This window comes from Camelus ferus, chromosome 3, assembly GCF_009834535.1.
Source record: "Camelus ferus isolate YT-003-E chromosome 3, BCGSAC_Cfer_1.0, whole genome shotgun sequence".
In the NCBI taxonomy this organism is placed as follows: Eukaryota; Metazoa; Chordata; class Mammalia; order Artiodactyla; family Camelidae; genus Camelus; species Camelus ferus.
In genome coordinates this window covers 112,847,676-112,871,432 of record NC_045698.1, presented here as the reverse complement: position 1 = coordinate 112,871,432, position 23,757 = coordinate 112,847,676, and the positions used below count along the sequence as shown (strand labels likewise).

The 23,757-nt window shown below is 41.7% G+C and overlaps 1 protein-coding gene and 1 long non-coding RNA gene across 2 annotated transcripts in view; one reads left to right on the top strand and one right to left on the bottom strand.

The window, feature by feature from the left end:
• Positions 1–6,330: 6,330 nt before the first annotated feature.
• LOC116662801 lies at positions 6,331–23,702 on the bottom strand. The gene is made up of 3 exons (XR_004318868.1): positions 23,619–23,702; positions 12,839–12,843; positions 6,331–6,341 (listed from the first exon to the last, which is right to left on the bottom strand). It is a non-coding gene; the product is annotated as an uncharacterized LOC116662801 (long non-coding RNA).
• RNF145 (ring finger protein 145) overlaps positions 21,968–23,757 on the top strand; it is a 51,860-nt gene continuing 50,070 nt past the window's right edge. The window contains exon 1 of the mRNA XM_032477212.1: positions 21,968–22,269. The gene's annotated coding sequence lies outside the window, so the exon portion shown is untranslated. The remainder of the gene's footprint in view (positions 22,270–23,757) is intronic.

Here is a 23,757-nt window from a genome sequence, read left to right as displayed (position 1 = left end):
GCTAAGGAAAAGTGCTTAGTGCTCTGAGTATGTTCACTGGAGCTGCTCTTATTTGTCTGGGATGGGGAGTGGTGGGGAATGGGGGTTCTCTCACTTAGATAGTACTGCAGCCAGCATCTCTGTATCTGCACAGCTCAGGAAGCTGATTATATCATGTACTTGCCCCAGATCTTCAGGGAAAACACGCAGTAGTGCATTCAGCGGGGTGCCTACCTTAACAGGAGTATTTTATTATTGCTTAGTATTGTTGGCAATTCAGTTGTTCTTACTGGTTTCAGATACCCCAAAGATAGACACCCCCTTTTTGCTGGGGTAGACCACTCCAGGTTGCCCTCTTCTTGGTAGACCACTGAAAATTTGGGGGTCTCCAGCCTCCTCATCTTATCCCCATCTGCCTTTCAGGTAAAGATCGAAAGCTGAATCACTCTGCCATTACTTCTGCATCTTTTGTCATGCTCTCCCCTCCGCCTGGAATTCCCTCACTCCATACACACACTTCATCTACTTTCCCCCATCCTTTAGGATTCAGCTGAATGTCACCTCCCCCAGAAGTTGCCTCTGTTCGTCCAACACTTGAGTTGTGTGCCCTCCTTGGGCTTCCACAGTATCATCTAAATACTGAATTCCTACATGGTCCATATTGTACTCTAATCTGTCTGTGACTCTGTCTTCCCTAATTACTGGTACAAAGCCAAGATAGTCTTACTCATTGTCATATTTCCAGAATCTAGGGAACTACTTGTCACATAGAGTACCTTCAACAAAGTTTTGCTGAAAGAATGAAAAAATAATGAAACTATCATTGTATTTTATTTTATTGTTTTATTTTGGTTTTTCTTCCATTTTTATTGACATATAATTAACATACAGCACTATGTGAGTTTAAGGTACACAGCATGATGATTTGACTTATTATACATCATGAAATGATGACCGCAATGAGCTTAGTGAACATCCATCATCTTATATAGATAGAAAATAAAAGAAAAAGAAGAAATATTTTTCCTTGTGGTGAGAACTCTTAGGATTTACTCTCTTATCAACTTTCATATTTATCATGCAGCAGTGGTAATTATATTAATCACATTGTACATTATATCCCTAGTGCTTCTTGATCCCATAACCGGAAGTTTGTACCCTTTGACCACCTTCATCCAATTCCCCTTCATCCCCTGCCCCCTGCCTCTGGTAACCACAATCTTGGTCTCTTTTTCTATGAGTTTGCATGCGTGTTCTTGAAATATTCTTGATCCACAACACTGTTGGTTTCTTATGTACAACACGGTGATTTGATATTTCTGTACATTTAAAATGATCACATGAGAAGTCTAATTACCATCAGTCACCATACGAAGCTATTACACTGTTATTGACTGTATTCCCTATTCCCCATGCTGTACGTGTCATCCCTGTGACTCATTTGTTTTGTAACTGGCAGTTTGTACCTCTTAATTTCCCTCACCTACTTCACTCGTTTTCCCTCTGACCACTACCTGTTTGTGCTCTGTATCTGTGACTCTGTTTCAGTTTTGTTACATTTGTTCATTTGTTTTGTTTTGTAGATTCCACATGTAAGTAAAATCAAATGCTATTTGCCTTTCTCTATCTGACTTATTTCACTTCACGTAATACCCTCCAGATAACTCCATGTTGTTCCAAATGGCAAGATTTAATTCATTTTTATAGCTGACTAATATTCCATTGTGTGTGTGTGTGTGTGTGTGTGTGTGTGTGTGTGTGTGTGTGTGTTCCATCTTCTTTATTCATTCATCTATTGATAGGCACTTTGGTTGCTTCCATAGCTTAGTGATCATGAATGATGCTGCAGTGAACACAGGGGTGCTTATATCTTTTAACATTAGTGTTTTTGTTTTCTTTCGATAAATACCCAGGAGTGGAATTGCTGGATCGTATGGTAGTTCTAGTTTTAATTTTTTGATGAACTTCCATATTGTTTTCCATAGTAGCTGCACCAATTTACATTCCCACCCATGCAACTTAAACCAATGAAGATTCCCTTTTCTCCACGTCCTCACCACCACTTGTTTCTCGTCTTTTTGATGACAGCCATTCTGACAGGTGTGAGGTGATGTTTTGCTGTGGGTTTGATTTGTATTTCCCTGATGGCAGGTGATATTGAGCATCTGTTGGTCAGCTGTATGTCTTCTTTGGAAAAATGTCTCTTCAGACCCTCTGCCCATTTTTATTTTTTAGTTTGTTTTTTTATTTTTCTGGTGTGTGGTATGAGTTTTTTGTGCATTTTAGATATTAACCCCTTATCAGATTATGGTTTGCAAATATTTCCTCCCACTCAGTAGGCTGCCTTTTCATTCTGTGGATAATTTTCTTCACTGTGCAAAAGCTTTTTAGCTTGATGTAGTCCCATTTGTTTATTTTGGCTTTTGTTGCACTTGCCTGAGGAAGACATATACAAAAAAATATTGCTAAGACCAATGTCAAAGAGTGTATTGCCTGTGTTTTCTTCTAGGAGTTTTATGATTACAGGCCTTATATTTAAGTCTTTAATTCATTTTGAGTTTATTTTTAATATGTTATATATTTACATTTTTTTGTCTTAATTTTTTATATTGATTAGGGGTTAACCCATTTAATTCTTCTGAAATGCTGGACATATGAGCTGATGGTGAAGCGTGTTTAGTATTAATCTTGAGACATAAGTTTTAAATTGTACAGAGCACTTATTTTCATGTAAAAAAATGTTTGAAGCAATCCCTATCTTCTCGTACTTCCTTTCCTGATGCCCTTTAGAAACCCTTATGCGATCTGTCCACACATCTATTTAAAGCCAGGGTTGGTCTCCACCCTTGCTGCCTTGATTCTGCAACATTCATAAAGTGGAAGACATCTCTGAGTTTTAAAGAATGTTCTTCTCCAGATCTCTGCAGAGCTTCTGTTTTGGCAAGACACTTATGCTCAGTGACTGAAAGTCTGGGATTCAATTATTATTCCATTGAGTTAATTCCACCAGTAAATGGTGATAGAATTCAGAGCTCTAAGCTACAATAACATGGAATTTTAAAAAGGTACTTGAAATCCTTGATAGCTGACGCAGAGACATTTAAACTACATATGACAGGGAACCAAATTGTGAAATGTTCTCTCTGTAATCTTCGCTGAAGAGATGTGCTCTGGAAATGATTCCTTATTCCGGGGGGGGGGGGGGGGAATACAGTCTGCTCCTCTCTCCCCATTGCTGCCATTTATGAACCGTCAAGTTTTACAGCATTTTTTCTCCCTGGTGTCTCTCATAACCATTCCTTTCATTTTAACTATAGCAACCTTGTGAATGTTCTGTAACTTCATACCGTATCTTATGCACTGATTCTTTAAATAGCAGTCTAGTGTTGAAATATCAAAAAGAGCTGGAAGGAGCAGTGTGCTTTAAATACCCCCATCAGCCTATCAGCTTGGTGTCACTGAACGAAGACATGGGGAGAGGTGCGCACAGTCAGCTTCTATGAGCCAGCGCACGCCGCTGCAGGCCAGCTCCAGCATGCTGCTGGCTGGAAGATTAACTCTTCTCAAGCACCATTTAAATCAGGCTACTCTCAAATTTAGAAATCTACCTGAACCTCTATGGTCTACCATAGAAACAGCAAATATGGTCTGTCCTCTTTTCTGTATCACAGATACTGTACTAGGCTACTTGACTCAAGGCTGCTCCCTGCTTCCCCTCTGGCCATACGGTTCTTCTCCACACAGCATCCAGGGTGTTCTTTTAAAAATCCTCATTTTATTATATGACTGCAGGGGGGTAGTGTTTGCCATACCAGGGTCTTGGCCAAGAGTGTCCCATGGAGTGGTGCAGTGGCCATCCTCAGTACCTATGGCATCTCCTTAAAATCCTCAGTGGTTTTCCATTACACTTAGGGATTCATGTAGTATTTGTATTTGCATAGTGGACGACTTAACATGGCCTCTGAGGGTCCGTATAACCAGGCCCAAGCTCCCTCTCCACCCAGCCCCGTCTGGGCTGCTCTCCCTCTCATTCGTTTTGTTCCAGATGATTTCTTCAGTTCCTGGACCACATCAAGCTGTTTCCAGGATTCCACCTGGAACTCTTCTCTCCTTGTTCATCCTCTGGTAACCCCTTTGTCTGAAGTCTTTGCTCACAAGACACTTTATCTTGGAGAGGCCTTTCCTTGAAGCCCTAATCTAAATTAAGCCCCTTCAGTTAGTCTCTTTCATGGCATCATATTCTTTCCCTTCAAGGCACTAGAGAGGATACTGTCAGTATGAGATTTTTGGTGTCATTGATGGCAGTTTTTGTGTCCAGAAAGGATTAGCTATGATTTAGTTTGGTTTTAAAGTGTAATACTCCACTTAAGGTTATAAGATCAACAATCTGTTCATCCTTAAGCCTATCAACTGAAGAAAAATGCACAACAAAAAGTTGTTGAGTTATGTTTTATCTGGGACCTTACTGAGGACAGCGTCTCTGATAGCTCTGAGGAACTGCTCTGAAGAGGGAAGGGAGGAACCAGGAAGAATATGTAGGAGTTTTTTGCTGAAAAAAAAGCAGGTAGGCAAACATCAAAAGATTACTGCTAATCGCAAAACAACAGACACCTCGAATGATTTTAGTGCTTTTCTAAGTATGAGAAGATGCAAGAGTCTGAGCTCGTTGAAATAATTTCTTAGGTATGCATTTTAGCAATCTAGGGCCAGTATCCTGTTTTTCTCCATCCTGAATTCCCTTCAAGACGTATTGTTGGGGGCAGCTGCAGGGGCTGATGTTGGGCAGCATTTATAGTTTATTGGAATGGCAGGCAACATCCTTTATTTACTAAAATGGCAGGCAGTGTTCTTTGTCCACAAGCGTCTAAATTTAAAATAAAAATTACATTGTTCTATTTATAAGTAGACAAGACTTTTTACATTCACTTTAAGGGGAACTTCATTAATGCATGAGGCAATTTAAAAACTTAATTTTAGTTTCTCAAACATTTTAAATTACATTTTTAAATTTAATGTAGTTCTTTTTATCTTAAGTCATTGACAAATAATTTAAGTAACTGTAGTATGTTAAACAAATATGATATTAGATTCTCTTAAATGTTTCAATGCTGCCTTTAAATTTAGTAAAGTGTTCTTATTAATTGAACTTAGAATCACAAATCTAATTGATTGTTAAATTATGTAGTATAAGTTGAAATCACAAAGGCAGTTCTGTTTGATTTGCTAATATACTAAGTTCTCCAAAACATTACAAGTATTCTACATAGCTGGAGAAAAGGGAAGCCTCCTACACTGTTGGTGGGAAATTAGTTTGGTGCAGCCACTGTGGAAAACAGTGTGGAGATTCCTTAAAAAACTGAAGATAGACTTACTGGATGATCCAGCAATCCCATTCCTGGGCATATATCCAGAGGGAACTCTAATTCAAAAAGACACCTGCACCCCAATGTTCATATCAGGACTATTTACAACAGCCAAGACATGGAAACAACCTAAATGACCATCAACAGATGACTGGATAAAGAAGCTGTGGTATATTTATACAATGGAATACTATTCAGCCATAAAAAATGATAAAATGATGCCATTTGCAGCAACATGGATGCTCCTGGAGAATGTCATTCTAAGTGAAGTAAGCCATAAAAAGAAAGAAAAATACCATGTGATACCACTTATATATGGAATCTAGAAAAATGTAAATGAACTTATTTACAAAATAGGAATAGACTCACGGACATAGAAAACAAACTTATGCTTAACAGAGGATAAAAAGGGTTGGAAGGGATAAAGAGGGTTGGAAGGGATAAATTGGGAGTTTGAGGTTTGCAGATACTAACTACTATACATAGTAGTTAAACAAGTTTTTCTGTATAGCACAGGGAACTATATTCAACATCTTGTAGTAACCTATAATGAAAAAATATGAAAATGAATATATGTATGTACATGTATGACTGAAACATTAGCTGTACACCAGAAATTGACACAACATTATAAACTGACTATACTTCAATTTAAAAAAAAAAACAAGTATTCTACATAGCAAGCATACTCCTATTATTCCTCTACTTACCACAAATATATGAATACAATAGGTTTGAATTAATCGGTTATTATCATTTACTCCATTATCTTTAGTCTCAATTCTAAAGCTTCCTGGAATTAAAATGGACACATGAAGCAGACACTTACACTATACCAAACAGTTTGGGTTATCTTTCAGGCAGGATGGCAATGGGGATACAGACTGACCCATGATTTGTCTGGGACTCAGGATTTTGTGTTCTCCCAACACACTGAGGCCTATGTATATTCATTATAACAGGAATTCTGTAGCCAGAAGGGATCCCATGTCCTCTTCCCTAACTCTAGTCAAGTTTTGAGTGCATAATCCCTCACCTAGGTAGCTTCACTTTATAATCGGACCTATTTAATCTCTTAAAATATATTTCAAGTTATCTTGAATTATCTTGTTCTTTCTTGCTGGCCCAACTCATCTCTTAATGATATTTAAATAGCACCCAACTGGATTTCACTTCTCTCTTGTAGTTTCTACAGCCCTACTTAGTGACAGGGATGGGTCTCAATCTACAAACTCAGGTCTGCAAAAACTCTTACTTTTAAAAAATATAACTCACCTTAATTCATAGTTTGAGCCTCCATCCAACCAAAAGTTAAAAACAGTATTAGAGTCAGTATTCACCCTTCCTTTTCTTCCTGGGGTCCCAGGAAGCTTTCGTAGTGCCACAACATTAGGGGAGAGGGAATATGTTCCTTGATCGTCATCCATTCAAGCCAGTGTCTGCTGTGAAGTCCCTTGTCCCCTCAGTTTTCAGTAACTGGCACAGAGCTCCTAAAACCCTAGGGATTTCCTTACAGGAGTGCCTTTTGTTATTCATAACAAGCCCCTTTCCATTATACCTGAATTTATGCTGACTAGATGAATCTTGACCTCTAGACAGCTTCGGGATGGGGGCTGGTCCCCAGAGGAATCAGCCGCACAATTAGAACGTTGGAACCTTCAGCCACACTCCCAACCTTGGGGAGGGAAGAGGGGCTATAGATTGAGTTCAATCACCAATGGCCAGCGATTTTATCAATCACAACTATGAAATGAAAGTTTGATAAAATCTTTAGCACAACAAGATTTGGGGATCTTCCAGATTGGTGAACAAACATATCTATGTGCTGGGAGGATGGCGCACCCAAGGAGGATATAGAAGCTCTCTGTGTACCCCACCCTCCAGCCTCTGCCTCATGCATCTCTGCCCTTTGGCTGTTTCTGAATTGTATTCTTTATAATAAAACTGTAATGGTAAGTATAGTACTTCCCCAAGTTCAATGAGTTGTTACAGTGAATTATTGAACCTGAGGGAGTGGGGGTCATGAGAACTCCCAAGTGTGTAAACAACTGGGCGGGTGCAGGTAGCTTGGGATCCCATTGGTGGCTGGCATGTGAAGTAGGAGCATTTTGTGGGACTGAGCCCTTAACTTGTGGGTCTGCACTAATTCTAGGCTGTTAGGATCAGAATTGAGTTGAACTGAATTGAATTGAATTGAATCGAATTGAATCTGTTGGTATCAGAGAATTAGACAATTGGTTGTTGTTGGAAAATGAGAGACTTGCTGTCAGCAAAACAATACTAAGCTTCTTTGGAGTATTACTCCTCTGTGCCCTTGGATCACTTTGCTTTTCTGCACCAAAGAGAAGCACTGATGACTCTGGGCTTCGAAGTTCAAGTGCCCAGCCCCATCACAAAGCCACTTCTACTCTGAGGTTGCTCAGCTTGCTGGGCTGCACCTGAGAAGGGGAGCACCATTCTCCTCTGCTCTCATGCACCACAAACCTATCTTGGATTTCTGTCATTCACTGGAGCGTGGGCTGGGCAGTGAGACAGGGTAGAGGCTCCCCTTCCCAGAGGTCCTGCAGCACCTAAGCTCTAATCACTTCCCTTCTGACGCTCCTCTTCTCCCACCTGCAAATGTTGCTAGTCTCTGGGCCAAGAAGCTTTGCTCTGAGTCATCAAGTATTTTCCCAAGTCACTGTTCATGCCGGAGTTATATACTGGGCCTCCTGAAGGCTGGGATTTGGAAACTCAAGAGCTGGGACAAGATTCCTGTTAGTTATATATTGGGTTGTGCTGTGTCATTCCTCTTCTGAGTCATGACATACAGAATACTGAGCTGAATGAATGAGCAAGGCCCAAGGGGGAACAGTACACTCTAGGGACAGAAACCACACTAATTATACTACCCAAATTTTAACCCAGTGCACACTTTGGCAATTTGTTTGGCAATTCCAAATGTTTATGGAATGTTATTATTTGATGTCAGTCTTCCACTAGAATGTAAACACCAGGAGGGCAGAGATTATAACTCTCTTGTTCATTATTGTATAAAAAGCACCAAGAACAGTACCTAGCACCCAGTAGAGACTCAGTAAATATCTGTTGAAGGCATAAATGAATTTAAACTTCTTAAGTTGACATTCAGTGTGTTTAACCAAATGATGATGACTCCTGCTCTGATAAGCTAATTTGACTCCCATATTGACCAACTATCTATATCACCTGAGTTAGTATAGTTACTAGCCTCTGTCACTTATTCAAGACTGGATCACTTCTTTGAATATCTTGTTTTCTTTGCTAAAAAAATGTACTTTTTTCTCTAAAAATTGATCACCTTCCCCACTATCAAACTGTTCCTTAAAACTGACCTCCATACAGCCTTCCATGATTGACCTAACTCACATGTTCACTCATTTTTATTCATTCATCCATTTAAAAATATGTACAGAACAGTTGCTATGTGTGGGACACCATTCTAGGCATTAGAGAAATAAAGGTAAATAAGACAAGGAAGATCTCTTTAAATAAATACATAAATAAGTTATTTTCAAATAGTGATATATACTATTAAAACATGAACATTGGACAGTGTGATAGAAAGTAACTGAAGGACAACATTAGACGGGAACTCAGAAAAGAACTCTTTGAGCTGACCTGCATAATGGGAAGAAGATGTGAGGGTGGAGCATTTATGACAGCATTTCTTGAAGGTGAACAGGTACAAAGGAACTGGTACAGGCACAATTAGAATATTCCTAGAAAAGCTGGGTGAGGCTGTACTTGGAGCCAGGTGAGCAAGAAAGAGGGTGGTAGGAATGAAGACAGGAAGGTGAGCAGGGCCAGATCAAGCAGGGACCTGTAGGCTAAGAACAAGAGTGTACATTTCATTCTGAATGTAACTCTTTACTTTGGAGCCCTTGAAACTTGGGTGTGTCATTCTGATTTATGTTTCAAGAAGCTTATTTAGCTGCTGGATTACAGAAAGACTGCAAAAGTAAAAGCAGAAAGATCAGGTAGCAGGTAATTGCAGTAACTCAAGAGATGGTAATTCATTGTAACTTAGAGTGGTAGTGAAAATGGAGAGAAATGGACAGATTAGGGATTTTTTCTAGAGCTTAAGACAGTAGGCTCACTGATGGATTTGTTGGGTTGGGAATGGAAGCTAGCATGGATGGAGAAAGAGCAGAATCAACTTTGGTTCCTAGATTTATTATTATTATTATTATTATTTTATTTTATTATTATTTGAGCAGCTGAGGTGCCATATAAGATGTGGAAACAGGGAAGAAAAGATTAAGGTGGTAATGGGGGCAAGACTCAGGCATTCTATTTCGTTCATGTCTAAGATGCCTATTAGATATCCAGGTACAGATGTCAAGTGTGCAGTTGAATATATGAGGCTGGAGCCAAGTAGAAAGCCAGAGTATATAGCGGTCAAGAAAGGGGGCTTTTGGACCCAGGTTATCCAGTTTCAAGTCCTGGTTCCTCCTCACCATGTGGGCGTGAACAATTTATTTAACCTTTTGGTACCTCTGTTTCTTTATCTATGAACTGGAGATAAAAAGAGTACTCAAGAGTACTCAAGTTTGTTGTGAGGATGAAATGAGTTATATTAAACACACTGAATGTCAACATAAAGAGCTTACTACAGGACCTGGCATATGATAAATATTCAATAATTACTAACTACTATTATCACCGTGTGGCTGGAATTTAGGTACAGGCAAGGGCTGTAGCATAAGTTTGGGAGTCATCGGTGGGATTTCAAAACCATGGGATTAGATGCTATCCCATCTGAGGAAAGAGTGCATTTAGAGAGGGCATGAGGACCCTGGGCCAAGCCTTGGGTCATTGCAACACTTAAAGTTGAGGCAGAGCAAACAAAGTAGCTCCCAAAGGAGAGTGAGAAGCCTCAGCCAGGAGGTAGGAGGAAAGCCAGAAGAGTGTGCAGTCACAGAAGCTGTACTGGGTTGAATAGTGTCCCCCCTAGAATTCACGTCCACCTGGAATCTCAGAATGTGACTGTAAGGTTTTTGCACAGGTAATTTGTTAAGTTTAGATGAGGTCTTTACTGGATTACAGAGAATCCTGAACCTAATGACTTACACGAGGCCATGTGATGATGGAGGCAGACTTCGGAGTGATGAATCATTTATAAGCCAAGGAACAGCAAGGATTTCTGGGAGCTACCAGAAGCTAGGAAGATGCAAGGAGCGACTCTTCCCTAGAGCCTTCAGAAGGAGCATGGCCCTGCCAATACCTTGATTTTTGGACTCCTAGCCTCCGGAACTGTGAGGGAATAAATTCATTATTTTAAGCCACCCAATTTGTGGCAATTTATTACAGCAGCGCTAGGAATTCAATGCAGAGATCAAGGAATGAAAGTGTTTTTACAAAGGAGGATTGGTGGACCCCTGGGATGCTGCTGAGAAGCAGAATAAGATTGAGGACCAACAAGAGGGCAGTAGATGAGGAAGTCTTTGATGACCTTGCTGGAAACAGTTTCAGTGTAATATTTGGTATCAAATTCTGATTGGAGTGGGTTGAGGGGAGAATGGAAAGTAAGAAAATTGAGACAGCAGCTATAGACAACTTTTCAGAACATTTTCAAAGTAGGGGTGATGGTTGTGGGGCATGAAATCAGGGGAAGGGTTTTGGAAAGATTGCCATCCTAAGTATGTTTATAGGCTGGTGGCAGTTATCCAGGAGGGAGAAAAGCTGATGATACAGAGGAACAAAGGGAATTACTGCCAGGTTCTAAGTCCTTGAGAAAGCCAGAGAGGCTGAGATTCAGATCACTCACTAGTGGAGGATCTGGGCTTTGATAGGAATAGGGAAATTTCTCCCACTGTACAAGAAGGAAGGCCCAGAAGATCATTATAAAAAGCTGGTAGCTTCGTGGTGGGACGATTAGGGAATAGATAGCTTGCTTCTATTTTCTCAGCTACTCACTCAGCTGAAAGTGAGTAGAGGAGAGAGAAGGTGGGTGGTACTGGACGTCTGAGAAGAGTGTGGAGTGAGCCACTCTGGTATGTGGAGAGCAAACTTATCAGAACAATGCAGTGGGTTTGTGGAGCATTGCTGAGGGCTAAGCACTGAGATTTGTGGTTGGTTGTGTGGTTTATCCAGCAGTATCAGCCGCTCAGATGGAGGTGCAGAGCAGATAGAGGAGAAAGAAAGTTAAGAACGTTTATAAGCAAGACGTTTAAATGATGGACTATGGAATTTACAATGGGTAAAAGGAGATGTGAAAACCTAGGAGGGGTGTGTGGAGAGTTGGTAGGCTCAGTGGATCGGAAGCTTGATGCTGAGAAGACTCAAGTGTAGGCACTATTAAAAACAGAATCAGAATGTTTGTAGGAGAGAAAAAAATGCTCGAAATTGAGGTTTTGGAAGTTGATGCAAATGATAGTTTGAGAGGTAACTATGGGCATAAGTGGGATAGAGAAAAAGTTCATTTAAGTGGGAGGATTAAACTAGGAGATTGGGAAGGGGAGAATGGGGGAAAAAACTGCTAATAGGGGTTTCCTTTTTGGGTGATGAAAGTGTTTTGGAACTAAGTAGAGGTGGCAGTCACACAACATTGTGAATATGCTAAATACCACTGAATTTTTCACTTTAAAATGGTTAAATTTCCTGGTATTTGAATTTCCCCTCAATAAAAAAAAAGAGAGAAAAAAAACCCCGTGGGTTATCTATATGGTTGTTGAAGTCACCAAGAATGGAGACACAAGCAGAGACAGAGAGGAGCTCAGTGAGCCAGGTATAAGATCATCTGTGAACAGGGGAGAGTGAGTAAGCATGAAGTCATTCCATTCGTACTGTCGCATCAACATGTTGTCCTGTAAATTTGTCCCTCAGTGCCTTCATGTTCACTCCGTTTTTAAAGGCTGAGCTATATCAATATCCTAAATGGAAGGGAGAGAAGCTGAGAGATTCAAAGGAAAGTAAACATTGGCTCACACCATGAAAGAGTTTATAATCACGCACGGGAGAAAATACACACAAAGCAGATTTAAAACAAAGCAGTATAAATAGTCCGTCAATCTAACATCGGTAAGAGCTTGAAGGCAGGAATTATCTGTTTCATTTATATTGCACTTAGCATCTATAGGGATTGTGTGTTCTGATTCATTTATATTGTACCTAACATCTAATAGATGCTATGAATCTGTGCTCAATAAATACTGAGTGACATTTCGTATCTTCGGTATCTTTGAATAGTGAAGTTTCAAGATAATGAGCCAAAATCAGAACAACAGTAATGCCAGTAACAATGGCTAATGCTGCTTTCCTTGTACTGGGCATTGCTCTAAGCGATATATGTATATTGTGTGTGTACGTATGTATTTTTCATTTAATCTTCACAAAAATCTATGAGGTAGGTGTTATAAGTGTGAAACTAGGCACAGAAAAGTTGAGTAACTGGCTCAAACTCACACAGCTAGGGAGTGGCAGAACCAGGCTGTTAGCGTAAATAGAATAATTCCAAATTCCACACTCTTAGCCACCATCTCTATTTCCTGTTTAAGAAAGGGTGATTTTCCACACCGTGCTCTGAAGTCTATGCCCCAAAGCAAGTTTTTTCATTTTGTAGAACCATGCGCTCACAGGGAATATTCCAGACATGTTCCTCTCCTTCCTGTTTGTGTAAGTAGTTTAGGGGAAATAATAACAATGTATTCATTACTAAAGACAGGGGAGTTTGGGTTCTAGACTCCAAGATGTGGCTCTGTGAACAAACTCATCACCTCTTTCAGTTCAGTTAGCCCGACGGCACGCCGGGTGCAGGGCGGTGAGGGGCCTGACAGAACCAACCCCAATGTGTCTGCATTGACTCTAAGCTCTGCTCCTGACTAGCTGTGTGACGCTGGGCAAGTTACTTGACCTCTCTCCACCTCAGTGGCCTCGTTTTTAGGATGGAAATAATTATCCTGTCTACTTCCTAGGGTTTTTGTAAGGATTAAATGTGACAATTCATGTAAAACACCTAGTACAAACCTAGAGCAGAGGGAATGCCCAGTGCATTCTCCTCTCCCGCACACACTCCTCAGCAGGGCTCCTTTTCCTGTGGAAGTCCAAGCTCCTTGGGATGGCGTGGGAGGTCCCTTGCCAGCTCCTGAACAGACCCCAGTTTACCTCATCTCTCCCTATGTTCCCCTCTGTAAACCTGAGATCCAGCCATAACTGTATGCTTGTCATTTCCTGCATGTAGTTCACATTCTGGGAGTGATGTAGTCAAAACATAACCTGATTTTGTCACCCACTAGCGCTTAGCATTTTTATTCAGAAGAGGTCATTTTTACCAACCCCTCCTCTCTCCAATACAAACTTGAGCAGATCCCAAGAGTTCTCAATTAATGAGCAGTGCTGCTCACTTTAAGTCACAAATCACAGTCCTGACTTGTAATTAGAATGTACTTACTCAAGAGATTGATTAAATGCCTCGGTCTCCATTCAAAAAGTGAGAGTTCTCGCGTATGTGAAGGCTTGTGGTCAGCTTCTGCTCTCTCCCTTCTCATTTCCTCCCTGTGCACCAGCATCTGCATCAGACCCCACTCGGGTGGGACCCACCTGAAGCAGGACAGGTCAGGGAGAGGCACTTCTTTCTTGTTGGTAGCCTCAACTTCTCTGGATCTGGCAGGGAGCTAAACTTGAATCTTTGTTGCCCAGTGCCTAGAACCCATCCCTTTTTAATTAATTTTAAAAATTAAAAATTTTAAATGACTTTTTGCTCCTTTTTTTTATTGAAGTGTATAGTTGGTTTACAATTTTGCGTTAATTTCTTTTTGGTTGGGGAGGTAATTAGGTTTATTTATTCAAAGGGAGGTACAGGGGATTGAACCCAGGACCTCGCACATGCTAAGCATGAGCTCTATTATACCCTCCCCCTTGTGTTTTATTTTTTAATAGTTTATTGAAAAGGATATACTGATACAGAGCAGAAAGTGATGTAACTGTTACTATAAACAACTAATGTTCTTAATTCTAGTATCAATGACCTGGGTGGATGCATCCCCATCCTAGGTGATCAGGTGTGACCCTAAGAATGGGGTTTTTTACCTTCAGCTTCTTGCTGCTGGATCTCTCTTTCCTTCTATTTAGTCCTATTGTTGTATAAGATCTTGGACAACCAGGGCCAGCCCTGTTTCTCATGTGGCACACATCCGCCCCCTGGGAAACACACACACCCCTCTTGCTTGCTCTGACGGACTCTAGCAGTGCCTCTCTCTCTCCCAAGGCAGCCACTTCTCTTCTGTGGCCATAGGTAGTGTTCACTCTCACGGGTGGGCATCAGGCACCAGCCCTATGCAGGGAATACATTTCAATCTCTGTGAATGGTCCCTTGGAAACGCCACCCTCACTAGACTAGAGCAGGAGGTAGCATGCCCCAGGAAGCCTCCTATGCTTGGTGGTACTGACAGCAACAGCTCCCTCCAAAGAAAGCTTTCCCAGATCCTCTCTCTGCTCACCCTTTTACACCACTTGATAACCTTACCTAGCTAAAGGGGTCCAGGAGTCTTGGAACTAGTATGTTTACATTCCTCTTCTAAATTATGGCCGCAGGAGGGTTTGCCTCATACCCATGCTGGTCTCTGAATCTGTTCTTTTGACACCTCACTTGACACGGAGGTGGGAAGTGTTCCATCTTAGCATTCTGAAATGTGTGTGTGAAGTGTGTGCTGTCTTCCCCTTTATTTGCCTTGCGCTTTACTCACCTCGCTGACCCTTATCTATTTTCAACACTTAGAATGCCTCTCCCTTCCTCCCACCCCATGACCCCACAGAATGGGCTAATCTCTTCTATTTGTATTTCCATAGTAACCTTGCCTACCTCTATCAAAACCAATCTAGTCCACTTTGTATTGAAGCCAATACAATGTTTGTCCCTAACCCCGTGAGATTGGAAGTTCTCGAGGACAGGGACTCTAGAGATTTACTGTTATATCCTCAAAGCCCAACAAAATACAATTTAAATTACCATTAGCAATAGCATCAAAAATATCAAATATCTAGGAATTTATGTTATAAAAGATATGCAAGAACTCTGTGGTGAAAACTAAAACTCTCAGTGGGATCTTGGGAAACTTAACAAGCGAAAATTCCAAATTTGATTCTAGAATTGAGGAGGAAATGCAAATGGATCCTCTTGAAGAAAACAAACGAAAACAAAGAGAACCTGGTGGGAAGACTCGCTCTACCACATATCAAGACTTCTCACTTAGCTAGAAGTAATAGAAACGGTTGGTATTGGCACAAGGGTAAACAAACCAGTGGTTTAGAATAGAGATCAGAAATAGATCTACTCAGATATGTACTCTTGATTTTAAATGTACGTTACAGAGCAGGGGATAAACAATAGTTTAATAAGGCAACTATTATACATAAAAATATTAAATTTAAATTAAGAAAATATATTCATCAAACACTATTTAGAGAATGAAAAGGGAAGCTACAGAATAAAAGAAGATTTTTGCAGTGTATGTAATTAACAAGGGGTTTGCATTCAGAATATACAAAGGATGACAAAACAAAAAGCAAAAGATAAATATCCCATGAGAAAATTGACTGACTTGAGCAATTTACAAAAGAGGAAGTCCAAAAGGCCAAAAAACATATGAAAAGATATTCGACCTCATCAGCAATTAAGGAAATGTAAGTTAAAAACTCCACTAGAGAGGCTGAAATTAAAAGGACTAACCATATCAATCGCAAGCCAGAATATAAAACCATAAAAACTTTCACAGATTGCTGTTGGGAGTGTAAGTTGATGCAAACATCTTGGAAGACAGTTTGGATTTATCAGTTGAATTCCTACGGGCCCTGTGGCCCAGCAGCTCTCTTCAAGAGAAACGTGTGCACGTGTACAGCAGGAGACAAGTGTAAAAGTGTTGGTCGCAGGATAATTCATAGTCGCCTCAAACTGGAATCTGGGTGTTCATGAACCCAAATGTTCACAAGTAGAATGAATAATTATATTCATAAGATAGAATTCTATACTGCAATGAAAATGAAGTCCAGTTTCACACAAGAGTGTAATTGAATCTCAAACTCAATGTTAAGCAGAAAAAGGTTGTCACAAAAGAATACTTACCATGTGATTTCATTTATATAAAATTTAACAACAGGCAAAACTAAACTACAGTATTCAGGGATTCATACTCAGGTGGTCAAACAAAAAAAGGAAGTCACCGTATTAAAATCAGAAAAATGGTTTCCTTTGTGGTTAGCGAGACAGTTGTGAATAGGAAAGAGTATGTAGGAGACTTCTGCAGTATTAGCAAGCTTTTGTTTCTCAACACTGGTTAAATGATTGTGTTTTATAATAACTTGTACAATTGTGTTTCTTTGTATTTATTACCATTTTTTGTAGTTACTTCCTTCTCTTCATAACAGCATATTTTACTGACTAGCAAATTAAAAAGATTGAAGGTCTTGGGGCTCTTTTAACTGCAAACAATAGAAAATGCAACCCAAATTGGTTTAAGCAAAAAAAGTAATTTATTGGCTAATATAATTAAAGGATATGGGGTGGACATGCTGCCTTCAGATGAGGCTTAGATCAGGGTTCATACACTGTGACCAGGTCCTGATTTCTTTTTATATCTTTTACTTTTTACTTCCTTTGGCAAATTTTCAGATTGGCTCTTTTCTTTTGGATCAAAGATGGTTTCCTGCAGTCCCTGAAGTTACACGATTCCTTTTTTTTATGTCTAGCAGGAAAGAGAAATTTTACTCTCTCAATAATTCAGTCAGAAGCCTTAGTGTTGAGTCTTATCATCATTGGCTTGACTTGGGTCATTGGTCCTCCCTGGGCTAATCACTAGAGGAGATAGCATTAAGTGATGGCAGATGACCAATAGACTACATGGCTAGAATATTCAAGATGGTATTAAAAAGAAAGAAAGGAAAATAATAGATATTGAGGAGGCAAAATAACTAATGTCTATGACAATCAATATCCATTCTACTTAGTTGGATATCATCATGCTTGAAAAGCAACACACAGTTTTGTATTACTGCCCATCTCAGGCTTGATTAGAATCAAGACAAAGACAGTGGCTGGATAGGGTAGAGGTACACCAGCTGAGCTTAAATCTGAAAGCAACATCAAAACACTTTTCCCCCTCCTAACATTAGAGATTTAAAACAGTCACAAGCACTCAGATTGATTAAAAGCAAAGCTGGCTCATAAGACATAACAAGGCAATGAGTGAAACTCAGTTGGATCCTGGTTAGAAAAAAGCTATCTGTAAAGGATCTTTCAGGGAGAACTTCAAAAATCTGAGTATTGGCTGGACAGTAAAAGATTTTGGGAATTATACTTCATTTTCTTAGGTGTGGTAATGGCATCTTTCTTTTAGAAGAGACAGGCTAGAGCATTTAGAGGTACAATATGTTGATGTCTGCAACTTACTCTCAGATATCTTAAAGGCACACACATATGGATAAAGCAATATTCAAAACTTTAACCATTGTTCAATCCAGATGGTGAATACAGGATTAATGATTATAATATTCTTTTAATTCTTCTGTATATTTTAAACTGTTCAAAATAAAAAGCTGGGGCAATAAAAAGTGTTTGGGGGAAAATCTAAAAAGTCCCAACCAAAAAACTGCTGACTTGTTTCCATGTTTTTCCCTCTTGTAGTCTAGGAGGTAGAAAAAGATAAATTTATTTTGGCATTAAAACAATATAAGTTCTATTGCTTTTCCAGTTATCCATAAAAATATTTATTCAGCACTAACTATGTGTATGCATCTCTTATTTTTAATAGGGAGTTATAGTTTTATCTCTATCTGACTTTATTACAGAATAAATGTTGCCAACCAAATACCAAAGACAGAAGGAAGAGAACTAATAACATTTATGGAGGGCTTACTTTGTACCAGGAATATTAGAATACATGGTTGCATTTATTTTTCATCATAATCCTGGGGAAATAGATACTATCATTATCCCTGTCTTGCAGATGACAAATGGAGTTGTTTGTAAATGATGTACATACGTGGCAGAGGGTCCCACATTGAACAAGTGGAGGGCGTCTGAGTCTAAGAGTAAATCTCTCTTGACACACTGCTGGTGGGAATGTAAAATGTAGCAGCCACTTTGGAAAACAGTTTGGCAGTTCCTCAAAAGGTTAAACACAGAGTTACTGTATAACCCAGCAGTTAAATACTGCTCCTCAGTATATACCCAAGACAAATGAAAACGTGTTCACCCAAAAGCTTGCAGTACATGAATGTTGATGATATCACTATTCATAAAAGTTGAAAAGTGGAAACAACCCAGATGTCCATCAACCGGTGAATTGATTGACACAATACGGTATATCCATACAAGGGAATTTTGGGAGGCAATAGAAAGAAATGAAGGACCTATACATGCTACAACATGGATGAACCTTGAAAATATTATGCTAAGTGAAATAAACCAGACATGAAAGACCACATCTTATATTATTTAATTTATATGAAATATCAAGAATAGGCAAATCTGTAGGCACAGAAAGATTAGTGGTTGGCTAAGACAGGAGACAAAGGGACAGTGACTGCTAGTGGGTACAGGGTTTTTTTTTTTTGGAAGGGTGATGAAAATGTTCTAAAATGGATTGCGGTGATGGCTGCACAACTGTAAATATAGCAAAAACCACTGAACTTTACAATTTAAAATAGGTGTAATTTATGATATGTGACTTATATGTCAATTATATCTCAAAAAGAGTGACTCTTCCCTTTAATGAACCATGTTGCCTATTGTTTTCCTGTTATAATTGGCTTTCAAACTCAAACCATGGAGGTGGCCAGGTTGAATGAGATTTGACGTATCACTTAGATTCTTCTACTCAAGAGTTAACTGTTTTTGAATTGGATAGAGAAAAACCTCAAAGTGCCCAGAAAATATTAGGAATGAATAAAGTGAGTGAATAAATGAATCCATGAAAATTTCTCCTTCACCCAATATTTCCAGTGTTGACTAAGTTCTTTGGGTTTTGGCCCCACTATGTGTAATCTGTTATACATAAACTCTTATCTCTGGATCTAAAAGGTAGTGCCTAACTGGCCACCAGTTATCTGCAGATTATTAACAAAGGACTATTTCTGTGTTAGCAAGAGTTGGTTCTATAAAGAATTCAGAGACTAGACTTTTGGAATGGCTAGAAATACGCACTCTTCTAAACTTTGAACTGACTTCCTCCTCAATGTTGGATACAGTTACTAACTGAACGGGAAGATAACCTTTGGAGTCCTGACTGGTCTGCCATGCCGCAGTCATAAACGTGCCACTTCTTTCCTTCTAGCACTCGAAGCTAATTCCTTTTATGACCAAGCTGTGGCATTTGGGTATTTTCTTAAGTTTGGTTCCAGGTACTTACCAGGTTTTTCTTCTGATCTTTTCTGGTTTGTGTGGGTTTGGGTGCCTCTAGAAAGTACTTGTCTGCATTGTGATTGCTCTGTTTTATTTGAGCAGATCTATTACCCAACCCCGCTGTTCTTTTTTCCTCTGCTTTTCTTTTTAGTTTGAGTTGGTTACCTGCTTCTGGCAATGTAGAGCTTTCCCGAAACTGGATTAGCAGCAATAAAATAGCAGTAACCCTTTCATTACCAGAGTAATTTACTTTGCTTGTTTTGAACTCCAGCATTTACAGGCAGCTACTGTAAAATTCAAAGATGAAAAATATATGTGACTTTTTTCTGCTTTTATAAATCCAGACAAGTTATAGTGAGCGTTATGGGGCTTTGAAGTCTTTTTTTTCCCCCCTTTGAAAAAGGAATGGTGAGAGCTGAGTCAAGCTTCTCTTCCATCTAAATAAAACATGCAAATCCAGTAGCAGTGCTAAATTAATATTTTCACAATTCTGTAATTCACCCTAGAAGAATGAATAAATCCAGTTAGAATCTATTTATATAGATTTTAACTTCGTTGTATTCTGTTTCTGGCTATATGTTTCTTGATTGAGTCAGTAGTAAAATTGTTAAAACGAGGAGAAAACCAAAGGAAAGTCTTTGCTATCTTGGGCAGTTTCCTATTCCAGTCATTAGTCAGGTGGCCTCTGTAATTTCTCATTTATCAGTCTATATAGAGAGATTGATAAAACCGCCTCCTTGCCATGTAGCAGGCTTAACAATTATTCTAAAGTATCTGAGGCACCAGGATGAAAGGTGGCTATAGTTAGGAACATAATTCCCAGAAATTTAAAAAGCTTGATGTCTATAGAGCTATCAGACTGGTAGAAGGGAAGTTACTCTGAATTTGATTGACTGATGCCTCAAGGAACTAAATTTTCTAAATGTAGAGCTTGCATTTACAATTTTAGCAAGATACAAAGGTTGCTCAGAATAGGGGGGTTACCATTTAAAGTATGTAGGCCAGAGGTTGAATTTCCAAGGACGGCCCCTAACACAAACCTAGTTGTAGTACATTAATTTCTCTTCTAACATGCAGAAGTTGAGGCTTTACAATTTCAGGATGATCCAATCTACTGGCAACATTTAACCTACTACTGGGTGTGTATGTCAGCACTGCCAACCTCAAAGGCCAGACTGGTTACTAGTAGCAACTAGCTCTCCAGGCACTAACCAGAGACAAAGCAATGAACAATGTAGGTGGGTTTTTTTTTTGTTTTGTTTTGTTTTGTTTTTTTTTGGAGGGGACATAGGAGAGGGGGCAAGGGGATTTGTGGAAGGTTGTGGTGAGGCAGAGGAGTAGAAAAACTGGGGAATAAGGAGTCCTGGCAAAGCCCAGAAGACCAGCAACATCCTTGATTCATTCTGTGTACATACAGTGTGTTTGAGGCTTTGCATTGTGGGTAAGTGGGGAAGAGTTCCTGCCCCACTAAGTGTGTTGACATTTATTTAAGGTAGGAATGTTGGTCAGTACTAGAGACTTTGGCAGAACAAACAGATTTCCTTACCTTGTGAAGGGGGTGTGTACACTAACCAGTTTTGAAACTTGGACCAAAAGACAAGGCAAACACACACACACATTATTTAATTTCATACTACAGTAAAATTCTTTGAACAAATTCTTTCAACCAAGGGATCAGAATATTTTAAGTTAAAGATCCTCAGTGAAGAGTTCCAATTCATATATTAATACATCCACTCACTTATCCAACAGAGGTTTACTGAGCGCCTAGTCTTTGCTAGGCACTGCTGAGCCATCACAGACGTGGTCCCTGACGCCAGAGTTAACAGTCTAGACCAGTCAGTAAGGGAGTTAAAAAAAATTCTGGCATCATTGCCACTGCGGTTGCATCGGATGAGGATCAGCCCCTCCAATTCTCCTACGTGGTCCTGACAGGTAAGTGTGGGTGTGAGCGCGTGTGGCTCCTGGTGTTTGGGGAGTGCGAGAGCGCACGTGTGTCAGAATGGCGCGTGTCACAGTGCGCGTGCAGGTGTCGGCGTGGTACGCGTCTCCTAGCAGCCGGAGCCCGGTTGTGTGGGCTGCGGGAGGCGTGTGTCTCCCTCCTACGTACCGGAGGCAGCGCGGGAACCACCCAGCCTGCGCGATTGTGAGTGAACGCGGGCGCGCGCGGGCGCGCGCGGGCGGGGGAGGGGCGCCGCGCTGGCAGCGCCGCGCGCAGGCGCAGAGAGCGGGAGCCGGGTCGCGACCGCCGCAGAGCGCCGGGGGCGGGAGGAGTGAACCAAGGAGGCCATGGCCGCCGCCGGCTGCTGAGGAGCTCGGCCCGCGAACGCCTGCCGCCGCGGACGATGGTGACCGCACGGGTCGGGCCGCTGCCGCCGCCGCTGCCGCCGCCTCCCAAGACGCAGCATCCAAGGCCCGGCGCGGAGGAGCCGCCGCTGTGAGCCGCGCCGTCCCGGTCCCCGCCGCCGCCGCCTGAGGAGAACGGGAGGGCGGGCGAGAGAGCCGAGGAGTTGCGGAGCCCGTCCGTCCGCCGGCGGCGCCGCCCCGCGGGAAGGGAGGCCGAACCCCGAGGTGACCGAGCCGGCTGCCCCCTTTCCATCCCGGATCCCCGTCCGCATCCCACAGCCTCAGCCCCCTCCTCTTCTCTTTCGCCCTCCCTTCCCCCATCCGGTTGCTCCTCCCCCCCCCCCCCCCCCCGTTCGCCTCCCTCTTCTCAGCATCCGTGGCGTCCACATCCCCTCATCACCCGCAGCGCCCCCTCCTTCCCAACCGCCAACCCCTCCCGCGGTCCTCCCGGCTGCCCCACCGGCTCTCTCCGACTCTGCCCTGATCTTCTGGGGCCGCGCGCAGAGCCCCCTTTCCCAGCTCCCGGGCCTTGTCCGCCGCCTCACCACCTCCCTACCCTCCTGGAGATAGCCCTCATCTCCCCCGGCATTCCTAAGATGCCCTCACTCTGAGAGCTTCCCCAGCCCCTCCCCAGTACCCGTTTCGAGGCCTTTTCTAAGCCCCTTCCTGTGCTGCCCCTTTCCTAGCTGCTCCTTTCCAGCTCCTTTGCTCCAGTTCCCGCTTCCAACTTTCCCTCTTTTGCGTCTTTGTCCACTTTGCTTCCAAGCTTCCCTCCCTCTTTTCTTTCGCCCTACTCTTTGGTTTGCGCAGCCTGAAACTCAGCCTCCCCCCTTTCATTCGATTTGAGGTAGTTTGGGAGTGCTGGAAAGGCCTGCGAAGTCATTCTTGGAATGGGGACCCATTTGCTCTGCATCCCGTCTGTCAGTCCTTTTTTTTTTTTTCTTAACAACAGTAAGACCGCTCCTCATCTCTTACTTTTTGTCTCCATCGCTTCCTTTTCACACTTGCCATCCCTTCTGTGTTTCCTGTTCGTTTCGGCATTTCCCACCTGAGGGACCCAGAGACCCTTGCCCTCCCTTCAGGAATGAGTCCCCTTTCTGTTCGGGGATAATGAAGTTCGCCCGCGTCTTTCTTCGGAAGCTTTTGGGTGCGTGGCACGGCAGAGCCAGCACCCTTGGCCAGACAGGAGGGAAGCTCCCTGGCACGGGCCTCTTTCCTGGCAGAGTTTTTGTGAACGTAATCCTCTAGCCCCGCGGCGGCAGCGGCCCCGCTGCTGCTGCGCTGCCTGCTTTGCAGCGAGCTGGTTTGGGGTTACTATAGTTCAAACGCAACTGAGATCAGCAGTCGTGGGGGCGGGGGAAGAGGTGCGGGGAGAGAGGAAGGGGGCTTTGCAGTGAGAAGACATCAAAGATTAATGGACGGCTTTGCATCGCAGTCTGCAGTAAACAGGAAACTAGTTGGAAAGGAAAGAAGAGGGGCTGTGTGTCTCTTTATTTTTTAAAATACGGAGTGTGCAGTTCTGCTGAATCTTGAATCCTGCCCAAAGGATGAGCTGTCGGTGCTGCAGTCGTGACCCAGGCTGAGCGCCCAATGGCAGAGGTAGCAGTTTTTATTTCCTCTGTCTGGCTGCTTAAGTTGAAAGATGGCCCTTGTATTCAGAGTGGACTCCCTGTCTTTGCCGCTTTGGAGATGACCAGAAACCACAGAATTGCT